At 41.5% G+C, this 17,835-nt stretch overlaps 1 non-coding gene across 1 annotated transcript; it reads left to right on the forward strand.

Moving 5' to 3' along the window:
- The first annotated feature begins 11,950 nt into the window (after window positions 1-11,950).
- Trnaa-agc (transfer RNA alanine (anticodon AGC)) lies at window positions 11,951-12,022 on the forward strand. The gene has a single exon. It is a non-coding gene; the product is annotated as a tRNA-Ala (tRNA).
- The last annotated feature ends 5,813 nt before the right edge of the window (window positions 12,023-17,835 follow it).

Consider the following 17,835-nt stretch of genomic DNA (forward strand, 5'->3'; position numbering starts at 1 on the left):
GATTAAATTCAGGTTATATGTTTTGGGGGCAAGAATACTACAAAAATGATGTTGTGTTCTCTTTGTGGGGCTCACCAGAAGACACATAGTACCAATTTGTCCCTTCAACATTGAGGCTAACTTGGTTAAAGTGGTGTCTCTCAGGTTTTCCCACTGTAAATTTACTATTTTTCCCTTTTCTACCAGTAAGTGTCTTGTGGGAAGACACTTTGAAGCCATGTAAATACTTCATGAGCTAATTTTAGTGCTAATTTTAGCACTGATGTTGACCACTCTTGATCCAAAACAATTATTAGTATGGTAATTTGTCAATTTTTGTATTTCCATCATCCTTTTTACACAAATTACTCAGAATTCTACATTAATAGCTTTTCCTAATCCCTCATTTACTTATTAATGCAATGATATTTACATCAGTATGGACCCATGGATTCATGGCTTATAATCTAGTACTATCATTAATTTTTGTTTTTCCAATTCTCCCAGATTTAGCCCAAAGGTATCTCCTTCTTTAAGTTAGCTCCTTATGTTTTCGGCATGTTCCCATCATATTTTCAGGCTTGGGAATTTAAATCTCGGTTGTCTACTTTTTGCATTTCACTTCCCTAGTGATTGTGGTTCCAGCAGTATGAACCACCCAGAGCTTTTTTAAAGAGAGAGAGAGAAACATTATTTGAGAAAAGATAGAAAGAATCAATACAAGGTCAACTCAGCTTTCCAAGTATGTCTGTGGAATACTAACTTCCCAGTGTTTTGAATTCTTAACTGTAACTGGATGCAAAAATTTGCAATTCAACTAATCTTCCATATGTGTGAGATGACACCAAGAAGTTATTGTTAATATTGTAATTCTATAATTCCACCCCATTTAGCCAATTTCCCATTATGGAAGAGTTTTCACATACCATACTAAAAAAAAAAATGGACTAAGATTTTTTTTTTTAACCAGTGATCAGACTCAGGACATTGTGCTTGCCAGGCAGGCACTGTACCGCTGAGCTAAATCCCTGCCCCTTATTTTAATGTTTGGAAGCAATGTATAGTCTCTCTCTCTCCCCACCCCTCCCTTTTCCCCTCCCTCCCTATACCCCTCTAGCAGGGTCTTGCTATGTAGTCCAGCCTGACCTCAAACTCCTAGATATCCTCCTGGCTCAGCCTTTTGAGTGCTGGGATTACAGGTTTGCACCACGCCCAGCTATAGATTTTCTCTAAAATGAGTGAGTATCATTCAAAGAGGTTGGTTGGTAAAAGAGGATTCGAGAATACACACTGTGTTGTACCCATCTTTGTAAGTTAATCCTGACATTCCTGAGAATAGAATACCAGCCAAAGCCTATGGCTGTTGAGTGGGGTGTGAACCTCAGACTCACAGTGATGCAAGATGCAGGCCTAGCTGCTTTGGATGGCTGCAGAAAGCTCAAGCTCGTCCTCACACCTACTTCTGTGCGGGTTATGACACAGGTTAAAGTTCAGAAAGTGGGCGAGACAAAATACAGCAGTGTAGGAAGGAACACAAAGTGTGTCAGCTTGTCACTCAGGCAGCTGGAATCGATGACAACGAGTGATTAACTCAGTGGTGTATTTTCTTACTGTATTTATTTATTGAACACCTACTAGGTCCAAGGCCCTGAGCTAGGTCCTAGTGGGACACCAGGTCATATGAGACGCCTCAAAAGAACCATTCCTAAGGATTAAAGAAGTATTTACCTTGATGAGACAACAATAACAAATGACAAACACATACACACCAATAAGAATTTCTGGGTGCTTCTCCATTGGATGTTGTTTTGTTACTAAGTGATCCAACAATTTCTTCAGAAAATTTTTAGGGCAAAGCTTAAAATAGTAAAAATAAAATTAGATTATAAAATTGGTTATTAATGATATACAGTATGATTCCATTGAATATGTATGAAGTTCTAGAATAGGTAAAGTTAATGACAAAGTAAAAGAAAAAGTTACAGGTGAGACTTTGGGAATGCAGTAGTGTCTGTAGCTGCATATTGAATACCTCAGATGCAACAGCTTAGAATAACAGACATCTGTTACCACACAGTTCCGTGAGTGGGAACTTGGGAGTGGCATAGCCCAGTGGTGGCTGGGCAGGGTCTGGACAAGGGCCAGGGCTGCCGTCAGGGAAGGCCTGACCGACGGAGGCTATGGGTCCCGGCTTGGATGGCTGTCTCCGTGGCTGCTGGCAGAAGGTCCTCCTGGTTCCCTCTTGGCTCTGCTTGCCCCATGGTGGCCACTCCACCGAGCTCCTTTTGTTCTCACACTTGGGCAGCTGGCTTCCCAAGAGTCCTCTGAGGGGCCGGGAATTTAGCTTAGTGGTTTCGCTGCCTGCGTCACAAGTGCAAGATCCTGAGTTCAATCCCCGGTACCAAAAAAAAAAAACAAAACTGTACCCAAGAGTCCTCCAAAAGACAGCCAGTGGAAAGTGGCAATGCCTTTCCACAAAAGATAAACCCTACACTCTGCACAGTACCTTGAGTCCCCTGGTCAGCTTTCTTCAGTATGGGAGGAGACTGAGCAGGGTGTAGTCCCAACACGTGGAGATCACCACAGGCCACCTAGAAGCTGGCCACCAGGAGAGATAGAAGGACATTTGGAAAGGAACACGAAGAACTTCCTGGTGAAATGGGAATGTTCTGTGCAATGATAAGTATGTGGTTGTACATTTAAGTCAATGAATATACATTTTTCATATAAAAGAACTATAAATAAACATAGTAGTCAGGGCAGGTGGAGAGAGGATGGAGGTACAGATGATTCAGGAATGGTAGACTATTGGTAATTACTGAAGCTGGATGGATTGGCACAGGTGTATTAGATTAAAATATAATTTGTAAAACAGTTCAGAGGGTCATTTAGAATCAGAAAACTAAGGAGCCATGTGTTCATATTTACCCAAGGATGCACTGAAACATTAGCTAGGCATGGTGGCACCTGCCTGTAATCCCTAGTATGGAGGCAGAGGGCTGAGGCAGGAGGATCACAACAAGTTTGGGGCCATTAAACTTAGTGAGGCCTGGCCAACTCAGTGAGATCTTGTCTTAAAATAAAATTTAAAGAAAGAGCTGGGGCTGCAACTCCATGGCAGAGCACTTTCCTACCATGCATGAGGCACTGGGTTTGAACCCCCAGTACTGTGATAAATAAATGAATGAACCAGCTTTTGGACTTGATATTCATGGAGATTTGTCAAAGTGGGCCACGCTGCCTTATGAAGCTATATGTGTGCGTATATTTATATCTGTATACCTGGTGTGTGTTGCAGGGAGGGTTTCTTGTTGACTTTGGGTCATAATCATGTATGGTTATTATTATGGCAGAGTAAAAAATTTCGGGCTAGGGTTAAAGTTAGGATAATCACACCAACCCTAGTTATGATTATAATTCCTTTGAATACATGAAGTAAATAGCCATAATGTTTTTCTGGGACCCCATATTCACCAACATCTTCATCAGAAACATATTTTTAATATAAATAGCCTACATGCCAATAACTAGATTCCCTACCTTTTAACATTGTTCCTACTTCTCTCTTAGTGTAGGCTCCCCTAGACCTGCTTCCACACTTCTGTCTGTCAAGTTTCTTGGGTTACACACTTTTTGGGATTCTGGAACATTTGAATCATGGTGTGATGTCATGCCTAAGAAAAGGACTGGACTACCCTTACAAACTTAGCTCCAAGCCTGCTCTCGTTTGCCAAAATGTCTAAGGACTGAGAATAAAGCACTAAAAATGCCAAAACCTAGGAGAATTAACACATTGATATGAATAAATTTTAAAATTTAAATAATTGTCTTAGGTCTTTGTTTGAACCAAGGGAGAGTCTCAGAAAACTAGTTAAGGAACTGAGGGCTAAGGAAGAATTTGACATTGAAAAATGGTAAACAAATGAAAGACGCCAGAGAGAGAAACACTTCCCAGCATGTCACCAGTACTTGGCTCCTTTATCAGTTAAGGATGGACCAAGTTACAGGGCAAGTGAGACTATCTATCTCGTTTGCTCAGGTCTGAGCAGTGGCCAAGGACTCACAGGTGTTCTAGGATGGGGCATTTTCAGTGCTAAAGCAGCAAAGTCCTTGGCAAACCCTGGGTCACCCAGACTGTATTTCATGCCCATTGTGGCTTCAAGGCTGCCCATCTTAGCTGGAAATCAGCTTTCAGAGTCACAGTCTGAGGACATCTTTCATGATACAAAGGCATCATGAGACACTTGCTTCTGGTTATTGGAGCCCATGCTGCCTGATTTTTGGTCTTTACTGTGAATGGACAGAAAGCAGCTGACCCATAACCTAATATTTTAACCTTCAGTGAAAGACTAATCAGAGTCACGTGCTGCAGGAGCACATCTTGGCCAATGGCAGACCACATGTATGAAGATGGCCCCATAAGGCTTTAACACCTAGTGATGTCAAAGCTGTCTTAATCTGTCTAAGTACATTCCATGATATTCCCCAAAAGCATGTTTCCTAGAATGTATCTTGGTCAGTAAACAATATATGACTATATCCCCAAATGGATAAATAATTAAGTAAACTGGATGTAATTAAAGCGGTTAGTTTCTTCATGGTTTAAATGGTATGATTTGATTAATGATCTTAAAATAATAAAACAGATGTTGAAATTTTTATAAATAAACTATTCTGTCACTGGTTATATTCAATATTTATTTTTGGTCAACAGGTACCAAGTTTTTCTTTTCCTAGCTTTCTAATAATAAAATAATGAGCCAGGGCTAGGGGTGTAGGTCAATGGTAGAGTTCATGCTCAGTGTGCAGGAGGCCCTGGCTCCATCCCCAGCATGATAATAACACTTTTAAAGCAGGAACCTAGGCTTTAAGATAAATTAAGCTTCATCATTATAAAAGAGAATAAAAGAGATAAAGTAAGATCAAAACCAAAAAAGTGCTGTTATAAACAGGAGCCTGGGAAGAAGCAGACCCAACCAAGGTGTGGCTATGACCAGGTGAAATGTCTTGTTGACTTACACATGTGGCAATTCATTGGACATCACTTCAACCAGCTGTGAGAGCTTAGTCACTTTCAAAGCTAAACTGAGGACCTTCTACAAGCCAAGTGCTATGCTAGGCCACATCTACACCTACACCCCCATGAAACAGTTTTTGACTTATAGAATTCACAGTTTGGCGGAGACAAGCCCTTAGTTGTGGTGGCATGTTCAAAATGTTATGAAGCATAGAAGAGGAGGCTTCTGCTTGAGTGATTTGACCAATGAGAAACCCAAATCAGGAATGTTTCTCAAGGCAGATGATATGAATCAGGCAGTAAGAGGAGGTAGTGAAGGGGGTGTCCATCGCAGGACCCAGTGTGCACATCGGCAAGGAAGCTTATGAGCCTGTGGAATGGAAGAGGCCAAATGGGGATCAGGGAGACATGAAGGAAGCTGGACAGATAGGTTAAGAATACATGGTCTAGTGTGAAGGGCAGTCTAAATAATGAAGAGGGGAGGAGGAGAGGAGAGGAAGGAGGGAAGAGAGGAGGGAAGGAGGAAAGAAAGGAAAAAAGGAAGAAAGGAAGGAAGAAGAGAAGGAAGGAATTTAAATAGTTGAGTTCATATTTTTATGAAAACTTTTAAGAAAGATAATAAAATTGTTACTATGTATGGAAGTCTGCAAGAAAGAATACAGGGACAATTGGCTAAATTACAGGATCATCCAGTTCCTTTGGATTTTTAATGTAAGGTATCTGTCAAGTAAGGAAGATGTATTGGCAAGATGAATGCTTGACTTCTGGGGTCGATTTCTTAAGTATAAATATTGTTCATAATATCATTGGCCTAGCTACATAACATAATCATGTAATAGGATGTACTCTTGTTGTCACCACTGCCCTTCTCCCTTCCCTGCAATGAGCTCCATCAGCTGCCAGGATCCCTCTACTCTTGCTCTGGAGACTCCAGCCCTTCTCCCCCTGCCTAGCAGTGCTTGATTCAGGATGAGTTTAGAAACATACTTAGTCTCCTCATCCATGGACCCTTGCTGTGCAAAATGCACAAGCAAATGAACACAATCTATATCTAATTGCTCCTTTATCTACAAAGCCTACTAAGCCTGGATTGCAAAAGAAGATCAAATGTTCCTTTGTTCAGATTTCAGTAGCACTGAGTTTGAGCAAGTCAAGTGCTGTGGGCTGCTGCTGTTTGACTTTCTGTTCACTTAGCACTGACCAAGGCTTTCCACATTTTTGCTTTCTTTGTTTCCATTCCTTCTCTCCCATGTATTGTGATTTTTAAAAATTAAAAAGGGAGAAACTATGAGAACAATGCCATACATAGATAGGAAACTAAGACTAACTGAATTGCTGAGCTAATACCTACGAAAGTATCTGAATTCTAGTGGAAATGATCTCCTCACTCCTAACTCTGCTTTTGCTTAATAGTTCAGATTTCCAATTTTCACATTTTCTCTCTCAGGAATGATGGTAGCATTCTTTTTGGATCCCTTGGCAAGTACTGTTACCCAATTCCACTTGACCTGGTCTTGGAAGTGTTTCCACTGACATCTCCTTTGACATCTTCTCACCTGACACCTTCTCATCTGACACTTCTCATCTGACACCTTCTCACCTCTCCTTTCTCATCTTCTCACCTCATCTTCTCATCTTCTCAATGTAGGTAGAAGGGACGAAGCTGGAGAACAGATTGATCTTAATCATCAGAATCACATTCTGGGGCAAGAAGCTCATCTGTGTACATTAAAACACAACAAGGAGGGCCAGGGATTTAGCTCAGTGGTTCCACCGCCTGCCTCGCAAGCTAAGGACCCGAGTTCGATCCCCCATACCAAAAAAACCCCCCCAAAACAAAAACACAACAAGGAACAGTGGGACTTTGGAAATGCTCAGCACATTCCCGGACCCCTGTGTCCTCGTCTGTACAATGAGATATTAAGAAGACCATGTCCAAATATCTTTCAGTTCTGATCAGACCCTCTGCCTCTACTGTCCACTGCTGACTGTCTTCTTCACAAATGAATAAGGGAAAGTTGTATACCTTGCGAGGTAGCAAGCTATTATACAGGATGTTATAGAGTGTACACTATGTCCTGGCCATTTTATACTCATTGCTCCCTTTAATCCTATAAAAACACTACAAGGTTTTATTAACTATACACAAAACAAAACAGAGAGGTTTAGCCAGTTTGCCTGAAACTTATAGTTAGTAAATGATGGAACTTGGAATCAAATTCTGGTTTTTCAGCCTCCAAATTTATGCTCTTTACATTATTACACTGCCCATCACAAAACTGAGTGTAACCAATGCGCACACTGGCAAGGCCAAAACTTCTCTTTGCACCCTCAGCAGCACAGAAGATATGTTCAAGTGCTCAAATTTCTCAGTAATGTATTAGAAATTGAGAACACCAATTAAGACATTTTAGGCTCTTGTACATATAGGACAAGACAGAAATCAAACTGAGTCCATAAAGGAATTGGGAATTCAGGGGAGATGATAATTATTCTGTGCTGCGCTGGGGTTTTCTGCATGGCTTTACAGGGGGTAGAACTTGAAATTATGAGATGTAGAAAAAATGTCTTTGTCCGTGCAGAACAAAGGCTCACATATTATTGAGGTATGTCCAACTACACATAAGATAAAATACAATTCAACTTGGTTTAAACAATGAGGAACACTTATTGTGTCACATACCAAGAACTCCTAAAGTCAGTGGCTTCAGGACTGGCTGACATGTGCTATAGCATGCCGTATAGCATCGCCACTCTGGTTTTCAGATCCTCTGTCCTTCTACTCCTAGTTCCATCATGGTTGAAGGAAAGCTCCTGAAGTCCCTATCAAATGTAAACATAACCACACCCAGTAGGATTGCTTCTTCCCATAAATTTATCTGAAAGAATAAGGAGATAATCCTAGAGTCCCCAGCACACTTCCCTTTATGTTTATTTGTCAGAATCAAGATCTGTGCCTGTGCCTAGTGTAACACCAACGGGACCAGGAGGACCACCGCAATGGGCTCAGGCCGATCAGGTCAGAGCCGCTCTTCTCTGAGCCCCATGTGGGAGAGCTGGGCACCCGGCAGAACCGGAGAAGCGCTGCTGGGAAGACAATGAGCATCTGCTGTGTCTGTGTACCCTGCCATGTAGAAAGCTATTACACATGACACCATAGAGTTGCACTGTGTCCTGACATACAGGGTCGGGAGGGGACAATCCTTTGCTAGATTGTACTCACCTGAAGTACTGCTGGAGACAAGATAAGGTCCACAGGTATCAAACCTAGGTGAGAATCTCTAGAGCTACCTAGAGAAAATCCAGAAGGAAAAATAGAAGGAATAAAACAATGCATCTTTGGCCTAACAGAAAGATGCTACACTACTTCCGTTCCATCCCTGGAAAATAGTCAGTGTCAAAGGATTTTAACTGCATTTCTAGTCTGTCACAATCATTATTCTACTTATTTTTAAAATAGTCCTTAAAATTTTCTCGTTTTTTTCTTCATTTTCCAAATTGCTGTAAACATCTAATGCATTGTCAGCAATCTTCTTGTTCCTGTACCATTGGCGATTTCTTTCATGCCTAACTGGTTGTTTTCTGACCACCGGGCAAAGAGCTCCTCCAAATGTAAGAAGCAGAAATGTAGACTGGGGCTGAGGGTGGTAATGTGCATCTGAAGGCCCCTGGGACTGAGCTTTCCCTCTCCCCAAAGGAAGGAAGGGTGAATGACAAACATAGAACTGGCTAGACAAAAAGAAAAGTTTTTTAAATCCAGCCTTGCTAGCAGGAAAGGATCATTTCTTCAAAATCAGAAAATCTCAAAGCCAATAAGTAGAGGAAGAAATACTTAATGATAACTAGTGTTTACTGAATATGCTATGCCAGGCACTGAACTAAGTGCGCACTTTTCACATATTAACTTATTCATTCCTTATAGTGACCCCATGAGTTGGGTAGTAGGTCTTCGTCTGTAACATGGGAATAACTGAGTTGGTGAGCTGTTCAATAATATTTTTAAGATCACACAGTGGTAAGAGGCAGGTCCCAGATTCAAACTCAAGTAGTTGGGTCAGGTACTCCCCGTTACTGCCTCCTTGTTAGAAGGTACTGATTGCACTAACGTGTGAATACTCACTAAATGTCTGGCCTTGTGCTAAGCACTTTTCAAGCATCATTACATTTATTCCTCATAGCAACTGTGCAGGGTGTTAACAATACCACTTTGTAAGTAAAGAAATCCAGGCTTGGAGAGAAATATGTAATTATGAACATATTTATTAACATTAAATATTAAACAATTACAAGTAAAATTAGTGTTTGACAGAACTAGGACCCAAATAACTCTGACCCAAATAACTCCAAAGCCAATGCCCTTGATTGCTGAAACAATGGAAATTGGTGAATTTATAGATTTAGGGACCAAGTACACTATCCAAAAGCCACAAGAACAAACAGATATTTATCTGTCACTGTAATAGGTACTTAACATCATCATCTCCATTCATCTTAGCTATTAACTTTTTGGGTAGAGGCAGCACTTCTGAAAATTTGACATGAAGTTAGGTATTAATTATTCTTGTTTTTATTTAGAATAAAGATACATAAGCATGGTGCACACCTGAAATCCCAGCACTTGGGAGACTAAGGCAGGAGGATCACAAGCTTGAGACCAGACTGTGTTACATAGCAAGACCCTAAAATATTAATATTTTTTTAAACTCTTAAAATGTCTTTAAAAAAAAAAAAAAGAGGCATAGGATGGCTGAGTCTGAGGTAGTCTCTGCAATGGATTCTTGAACAGCTTGTTACATTTTCTGAGCTCAGCTCCTCCATCTACAAAGTAACATAAGGCCTAAATGATACAACCCCAAGAGCAAGAGAGCCCCCTTAGGGATTTCTGCAGTGTATGACTGAGGAAGAAAACAAGTCCCTACTCCTTGTGGATGGAAAAGTTCAAAATCAGTCAGCTCACAGAACCAGACAGAAAGAAAGAGATTTTTGTTTTATCTTTGCTTCTCTCAATTCCTGCTCACCTGGCCTGCCTTACACCCTGGGTCCTCCTCACCTGCTGACTAGGGTGACATGCCCCTAGGAGAACTGTCATCCATCCCTTGCACATCACGCCCACTGTGTTCTTGTCATGTATCTGTGCACCCTTTCGGCTTCCTTGATTGGTCCTCCTGGACTCCCTGGACTCAGGCTCAGGCATTCAGCAAATACCCAGGGCTCCAAATGTGACAACAAAGCTGCTTTCCCTCCTGTTCACCTCTTATGGAGAAGTCATCTTAAAGGAAAAGTCAAGTCTTGTTCCTTATAGGTGTCTCCCAAACATGCTTGAAGATGCAAACACTGAGGCACTTACTGTCAGAACCCTGCCCTGAAGGTTCCAATTCAGAAGGCCTGTGATGGGGCTTCGGGAATCCACGTTTCCACAAATGTACCAGTTTTTATTATCGGGCCAGGTGTGAAAAATGCTTATATAAAGCATAAGGAAGTAATTAGACGTTGTAAGTGTAGCACAAAAAAATTTAATATTTAAAAACCTAAAGAACCTTATAATCTATTTGGGGAAACAAAATCCACATGCCTAGAATGATTGTCAATGCCTGGTAGAGTGAATGGGTGTCAACCAACATGTTAGACTGTACAAATACATAAGACCAGAATAAGTTCAGAGAGAGGAGGCACCTCTTCGCTGTGGTCAGAAGTCAGACATAGCTGATGCTCTCACAGCCCCAGAGGACATGAGTGAGTATGAGGAACACAGAGGGGGCAGCACGGAATGACAGGGACATCAGAGAAGACTGCCTGGAGCCATGGGTAAGGCTGAAAAGGAACGGGTATGATTGTGACAGCCTGGAATTCCAGCTGGGCCCAGGATTCAAGTTGAATTTAATACTGTGGGGAATGAGGAGTTCTTCAACATTTGTGAGCCAGAGGCAAATGATGAAACAATGTCTTCAGCAGGTGGATTTCCCTGCTGTTTCTCAGCAGGAACTCTTCCAGAGTTTGTTAAAATCTAACTGCTGGGCCCCACCCAGAGTTTCTGATTCAGGAGGCCTCAGATGAAATCAGAGTTTGCATTTCTAACAAGTTCCCAAGTGATAATGGTGCTGGCCCAGGGATCACACTTGGAGAATTCATGTTGTATTTACTGGGTCAAAGACCACCACAAAGACTGAGGCAGACGGCTGGGGGCCAGGACAGGGTTAGCATGTGAAAAACTAAAACAGAGGAACAGGAAGGAATCAGTGAAAGAAACTGGTATGTGATTGTAATGGGTATGGGAAAACAGGAAAAGTGGGAGATACCCAAGAGTCCAAACTCATGGACCAAAATGGCAAGAAAAAAGGGGAGAAAGACGGAAGCAGGCCCATCCAGGAGAGGAGTCAGTCTCCGTCACAAGGGAGCACTGTTGCACTGAACCCTTCCGGCCGTGTTTCATGCTGCCTCTGATCACAGAAAATCAAGCAGAAAGAGCAGCTGGCAAAGACAATGAAAGTGGATGCTGGCGGCAGTGGAAGGTCTTCCAAGGGTACAGGGCACCTCGTGCTGGACAACATCCCCCACTAAACTGACCCACTTACGTGCCCAGCCTGGCCTGAGCCCCGTGGCACTGTTTCAAGTCAGCCATTTACACACACTCACACCCAAACCAGAAATTCCTGCTTAGGACCAGAAGCACAGCTATTGTCGCTGCCACCCTACACCCACCCTGGAGCTGGGCACTGTGAACCCTGACACCCAAATTTGACGCCCAACCTGGAAAACAGGAACCCTAGTATTTCCTGTCTTGACCACAGGGCGGACCTTTCCAGCCTGTTGGAGACTTTGGGCAAGCCTATGATAGCAGAGCAAGAGGACCACAGGCACCAGGCAGAATACCTAGTTATTGCTGAGAGCCGTGGTGTCTGCACTGGGTGCTAGGCAACTCAGCAAGGCTCTTTCAAAACAAGACTGAAAAACTAATGGGGTGTAGCTCAGCGGTAGAGTGCTTGCCTAGCATGTGAGAGGCCCTGGGTTCAATCCCCAGCACAGCAAGACAAACATGGCCTTTCAATGATTGGAAGAAAAAAAAAAAGACATGACAGAATTCCCAACGTCATTACTAAACAGGAAAATCAATACTATGTTCTAATCGTGAAATAGTAAAAATGCTCAAATTCTGACATTAAGTCATTGTAAGAGATGTAGATTAATAAGCACTCTTATACTGTCATGCTGGGAGTATAAATGGGAACATTTTAGAGGAAGCTTTTTCATTATTTCATAAATTTAAATAATCATATAACAGTGACTTCGCAATTCCCCTTCTAATTATAAACCATGGAGAAACTTACACACATGAACCAGAGACACGGCAAGTGTGTTAGTATCATTTTTAAGAAATGGAAATAAAAACTGCAGCTGGGCATGGTGGTGCACACCTGTGATCCCAGCACCCGGGATGCTGAGGCAGGAGGATGGCCATGAGTTCAAGGCCAGCCTGAGGTACACAGTGAGACTGTCTCAAAACACCAAAAAACACAGAAATAAGAATTGCAAACCACACAAATCTCCATGGACAGGAAAATAGATAAAACTGATAATTATAGTATTATAATATATGGCTTTATAGAATAGATTATAAAATATGCCTATGAATAAAACTTTATTAAATGAAACTGACTGAATATTGAGTTCTAAAAGGAAGTCCTAGAAGAATATACACTCTAGTAGCTCTATTTTCTTTTTATTCTATTGCAGTGTGTCTTGAACCCAAGCCCTCTGCACAGAGCTACATCCCCAAAACATCCTTTAAAATAATTTTTTTTTGAAAGAGGGTCCTATTACATAGTCCAGGCTGATATTGACTTAGCAAGACCCTGTGTCAAAATTTAAAAGAATGGCCAGGGTGGTGGCACACACTTGTAATCCTAGCTCTCAGGAAGCTGAGCAGGATTGCCACAAGTTTGAGGCCAGCCTGGGCCACATAGTGAGTTCAAGGTCAGCCTGAACTACACTGTGAGACCTTGTCTTAAAAACAAACAAAAAAACACACACACAAATGAACACCTAGGTCTGAAGTAAGGGATCCACTTCTAACAAACATGGCCAGACATGAAGAAATGTTTCTTCCAAGGTCACCTTGCAAAAGTGCTGTGGGCTCCGTCTGGGTGTCTCTTGCTCACTGGCGCACTCAGGTGGCCTTATGAAGAAACCTGTGAGGGAAAGGGCTGGAGCAGGTGCCTGGGCTGCAGGCAGCCTTCAGACTGGACCGCACCCTGCAGCAGCTGGATGTAACCAGAGGGTCAGAACCAAGATACCCGGATACCCTGAACCTGTACCTGCTGACCTGCAGACACTGGGAGATAGTGGACCCTTGAGTTACAAACAGAATTCATTCCCAAGGGGTGGTTGTAACTCAAGTTGGTCAATGAAGGCTCAGGCTCCTCTACACAGCCTTCAAAGTCTCTCTCCTGTATACAGGGAGAACTCAGATGTCCTCAGAGAGACACTGGCCCAGGATTCTTCAATTAAACCCACACAAAAAAGTATGTTGTAATGTTTCTTCCAGAACTGTTTAAGGGTTAAATCTGTATCTGAGACCATCTGGAAGCACAAGCGGCCAGCATGTGGATTGTAACTCAAGACTTTGGTTGTAAGTTTAAACTAAAATTCCGGTCATAACCCAAGTTGTTTGTATGTCAGAGTGGTGATAACCTGAGGGTCCACTGTATTGTTCACCGTATTAAAGCACCAAATTTTAGGTGTAATTTGTTATGCAACAAAAGTTAATTGAAAGTCAATTAGTAAAAATTATGAAATCAAGATATTCATGACTAGGAGAACACAGAGGTGAGAGCGGGTGAGCACTTGCTCATCTGGAAGAGACAGCAGGGACTCAGACCTCAGGCACAAGGAAAGAGGCATTTTGATCAAGAAAACAAAACATCAACAAAACGCACACATAGACTTTGACATACAGATCCTTTCACTAGTTATATCTTTTATAGGGAATCTTGTGTACAAATTCAAATCAAAGTAATATATTGTAGTACTGTTTATAATAGCAAAGGACTGAGAACCATTGCAAAGCTTGAAGGTAAAAAATTCATTATATTAATATCACAAGTTACTGTTACTAGTGAAGAGTGAGGTAGATCTAAGGAAGTATCTTTGGGAAATATTAAATTTAAAAAATCAAGAATAGTAAAAAAAAAAATCACAAAATTTAGATTATGAGCGCCAGTGTGTGTTTTATATATGTATAACTATGCACATACATAGGCACATATGTAACATGCAATGCTGATTTACAAAGACTTCTCAGTGAGCACAAAGAACTGCCGACAGGTTGCCTCTGGAGAGGGGAGGGGACTTGTGTTGAGGGAAGCTTACTTCATTTTATAACTATCTTATATTTTTTAACCATGTGATAATTGTTTTCCATTTTAAGAAATTCAAAATATAAGTGTTCTTAAATGCCTGCAATAATCATTAAGAAAAGATGAGATTAAACAACAAAAATATCTACAACAGAGTCACCAAGAAAAAGAAAATGAGAAAACTCAAAAGACTTATGAAAGCACACTGAAAATTTAAATTCAGTTGAGATACACCAAAAAGCTCTAGAAAAAAGAGAACATTTTGTTTAATGAGATCAGCAATGATTTCCGAAAATAACAAAGTACTGACAAAAATGAGGAAAACATAAAGAACTTTTTCCTGGCTATTGGTAATATAAACTATTAAAATCTCTCTGGAGAACAATTTAGTCCTGTGTATCAAAGTCTTAAAAATAAATCCTAGAAAACTAAAATAAAATAAACCCTAAACTATACCAAAAAATTTCCACTTCTAGAAACTAAGAGATAAAAGCAATAATGAGTAAAAAGATTCCCTTAAGGATGTTCATGATATTATTTTAATTATAACTGAACCAGTTAAACTAAAAATATGATTTGCAACTAGATAATGTACAAGCCAATTAGACCAAGATTAACCTGGAAATGAGACAGTATTGAAACTTACTAGTATGATGGTTGCTGGAGTCACTCTAGAACAGTGGCCAGTACAACAGCTGTCTGTGACAATGAACACCTCCTGTATCTGTGCTCTAGTACAGCGGCCAATAGCCACATGTGGCCACTCAACACCTGAAATACGATTGGCACAACTGCAGTTTAATACGTTTACATGGAAATATCACTTGTGACTAGTGGCTACTGGACAGGGCTGCAGGCCTCCAGAGAGGACTTTTCTCAGATTTACACTAATGCCCCATCACACTCCATACTGACTTCCGCAGGGGCCAAACAATGATTTTTGATGTGTGACTTCTGCACTCACAATAAACTTGGCTTATTCACTCCTAAAGTGTTATGCAGCTTGGTAGCTGCCCCCAGGTGGATATAAAACATTAACAATTTTATCCTCTTGTCTAAATAGCTTCCCTCTGTTGTATTTTAACAGAAGTAGCCAAAATTGCTAGTTTTTGCTAGGCATTAGTTGTTTATCTGAATTTCAAAGATAAAAATGTGCTTTTAGTGTCAAATTCTCAATATTTCTTAGGTTTTAGAAAAATAGGATCTTTTTGTCTTCTCTGTCCATACTTCAATTTCTTCCTTAGAACAAGCCTGTGGATTAAAGGCTGAATCATTTTTACAGCCACACAGATAGGGGCCCTGCCCTTGGAACTCACTAGAGTTCTGGTCAAGGAGGCTGCTCAGCCTCCTCTGGCCACTCCTGTGAGACCAGAAGTCCCCAGACCCAAGGATGTCCCCACAGTAGTGGTGCTCCAGTGCCCACGCCCCCCACATTAGAGATGCCCGAGAACAGGAACTGCCTGTCAGCCTGTTTCCAGGACCAGCATGGGCTTCCTGCCTAGCTCTTCCTCCCAAGGGATGGCCAGGGGAGGGACTATTTCCCATTTATTTGGTTTGTGCTCCAGCTAGCATGAATGCTTTTAGGTTTGTTTGGTTTCTTTTGACAGGGTCTCCCTATGTAGCCCAGGCTGGCCTCAAACTCATAGCAATCCTCCTGCCTCCACCTCCCAAGTGCTGGGATCACAGGCATGTGCCACCATGCCAGCATGAATGCTTTTAGGAAGCTACCCAGGTGATTCTACCCCAAAGCCAAATAAATGTCCAGTGAGCTATTCCAGGGTGGGGAGCGGGCTGCAGCTTTGGAGGCTCTGAGCAGGGAGGCCTGTCCCTTGGAATATCCTGGACCTCTAACCCTAAGAAAAGCCAGTCATGCATGCTGGCACATGCCTGCAATCCCAGCACTCTGGGAGGTTGAGGCAGGAGGATCTAAAGTTCTAGCCCAGACTGGGCTACTTGGCAAGACCTGTCTCAAAATACTGTTTTAAAACAAGGACTGAGGATATAGCTCAGTCAGAAGGCCCAAGGTTCAATCCCAGGTACTGCAGAAAGGTTTAAAAACAGGGCCGGGGATTTAGCTCAGTGGCACTGTGCCTGCCTTGCAAGTGCAAGGACCTGAGTTCGATCCCCAGTACCAAAAAAAAAGGTTTAAAAACAAAAAAAGCCATGTGCACAGGTAACAACGTTGAGTAATTGATTGACTAAACATCGACATGGATTCTGAGTTTATCTCAGAATCTTGGCTACTGTTAGGCATACTTCAGGGCTTGTAAATCTACATTCAGTGATCATTATTTCATTACAGAAATACTTTTTTCCTGACTCTAGGCATGTTCTCAAAAAATTGCTTTCCTGTACAAGGCCTTCAAGGCTAAAGAAATATCAAGGCCTACACCAGGTGTGGTGGCACATGCCTGTAATGCCAGCACTCAGGAGGCTGAGGCAGAACTGCTATGAGTCCCAGGCCAGTCTCACATAGTGAGACTCTATCTAAAAAAAAAAAATCAAGGCCTAATGCTGCCAGCAATCCACAGAAAACCTTAGGCTTGTCTGCAAATGGGCACTTTTCCTAGTGCAGAATGTTTTATTTTAATGGGAATAGTTACCCTCAACAAGAATATGGTAAATTATTATGGCAATAAAAATTGTTTAAATTTTAAGATTTGGCAATAATAAAGTATACACACCTATTAAATACTATTTTAGACTTTAGTGTTCTCCATAAAATGTATCTACTATATGAAGATTTCTTATTTGCCAATAAAAAAAAAAAAAGTGTGGCTGAAAAATGAGTTCCGTATAGTGTTCATTAGATTTGGAAAGTTTTGTGTTAGTCTACTAACCATGCATGTCTCCAGCAGTATTTATAGGTAAACATTATACAAGGAAGTGAATAGTTGAAGACAGCTTCATTATGAAAGCCACTGTATAAGAGCATTCTTGTGAAAGAAGAGCCTTTCCTCCCTCCTTTTCTTTCCTAATCCCGGGATGGCACAGGGTCCTGACTGTCCTTGACTGTGGCCCATGTAGGAAAACTCAGTTCTTGTGGCAGCAGCTATTCTAACAGCCAGCCAGCCCAACAAGGTCTCTCTGGTGGGTTCCATTACTGTACCTGTTGGACTATTTTGCCCTTACAATAGCAATATTTACAGATTGAGTTATTTATTCTAGATCCACAGATACTACTGTGAAATTCTCTCATAGAATGTCCACAACACTAATGTGACAAACATTTTAAAAAATGGGTTATATATACAGTAGTTTCAAGATAATTAAAAAAAAATTAACAGCATTTTAAAGAGGGAGTTGCAAGATACATTTCTGACTTCCAGATTGGATTTTACTATGCCTTTTCCATGAGGTTTACGAACTCCAGCTTAAGCTTACTCAGGTCACTGAGGTATGACCTAGAAGGTTAGACTCCCTCCCCAGCTCCTCCCCTCACTCTCTCTGCTTCCTGGCTACCGTGTGACCAGCTCTCTTACGCCC

Source organism: Heterocephalus glaber, unplaced genomic scaffold (genome assembly GCF_053883595.1).
Source record: "Heterocephalus glaber isolate CG9 unplaced genomic scaffold, H.glaber_assembly_v1.0 deba00000818, whole genome shotgun sequence".
NCBI classification, from domain to species: Eukaryota; Metazoa; Chordata; class Mammalia; order Rodentia; family Bathyergidae; genus Heterocephalus; species Heterocephalus glaber.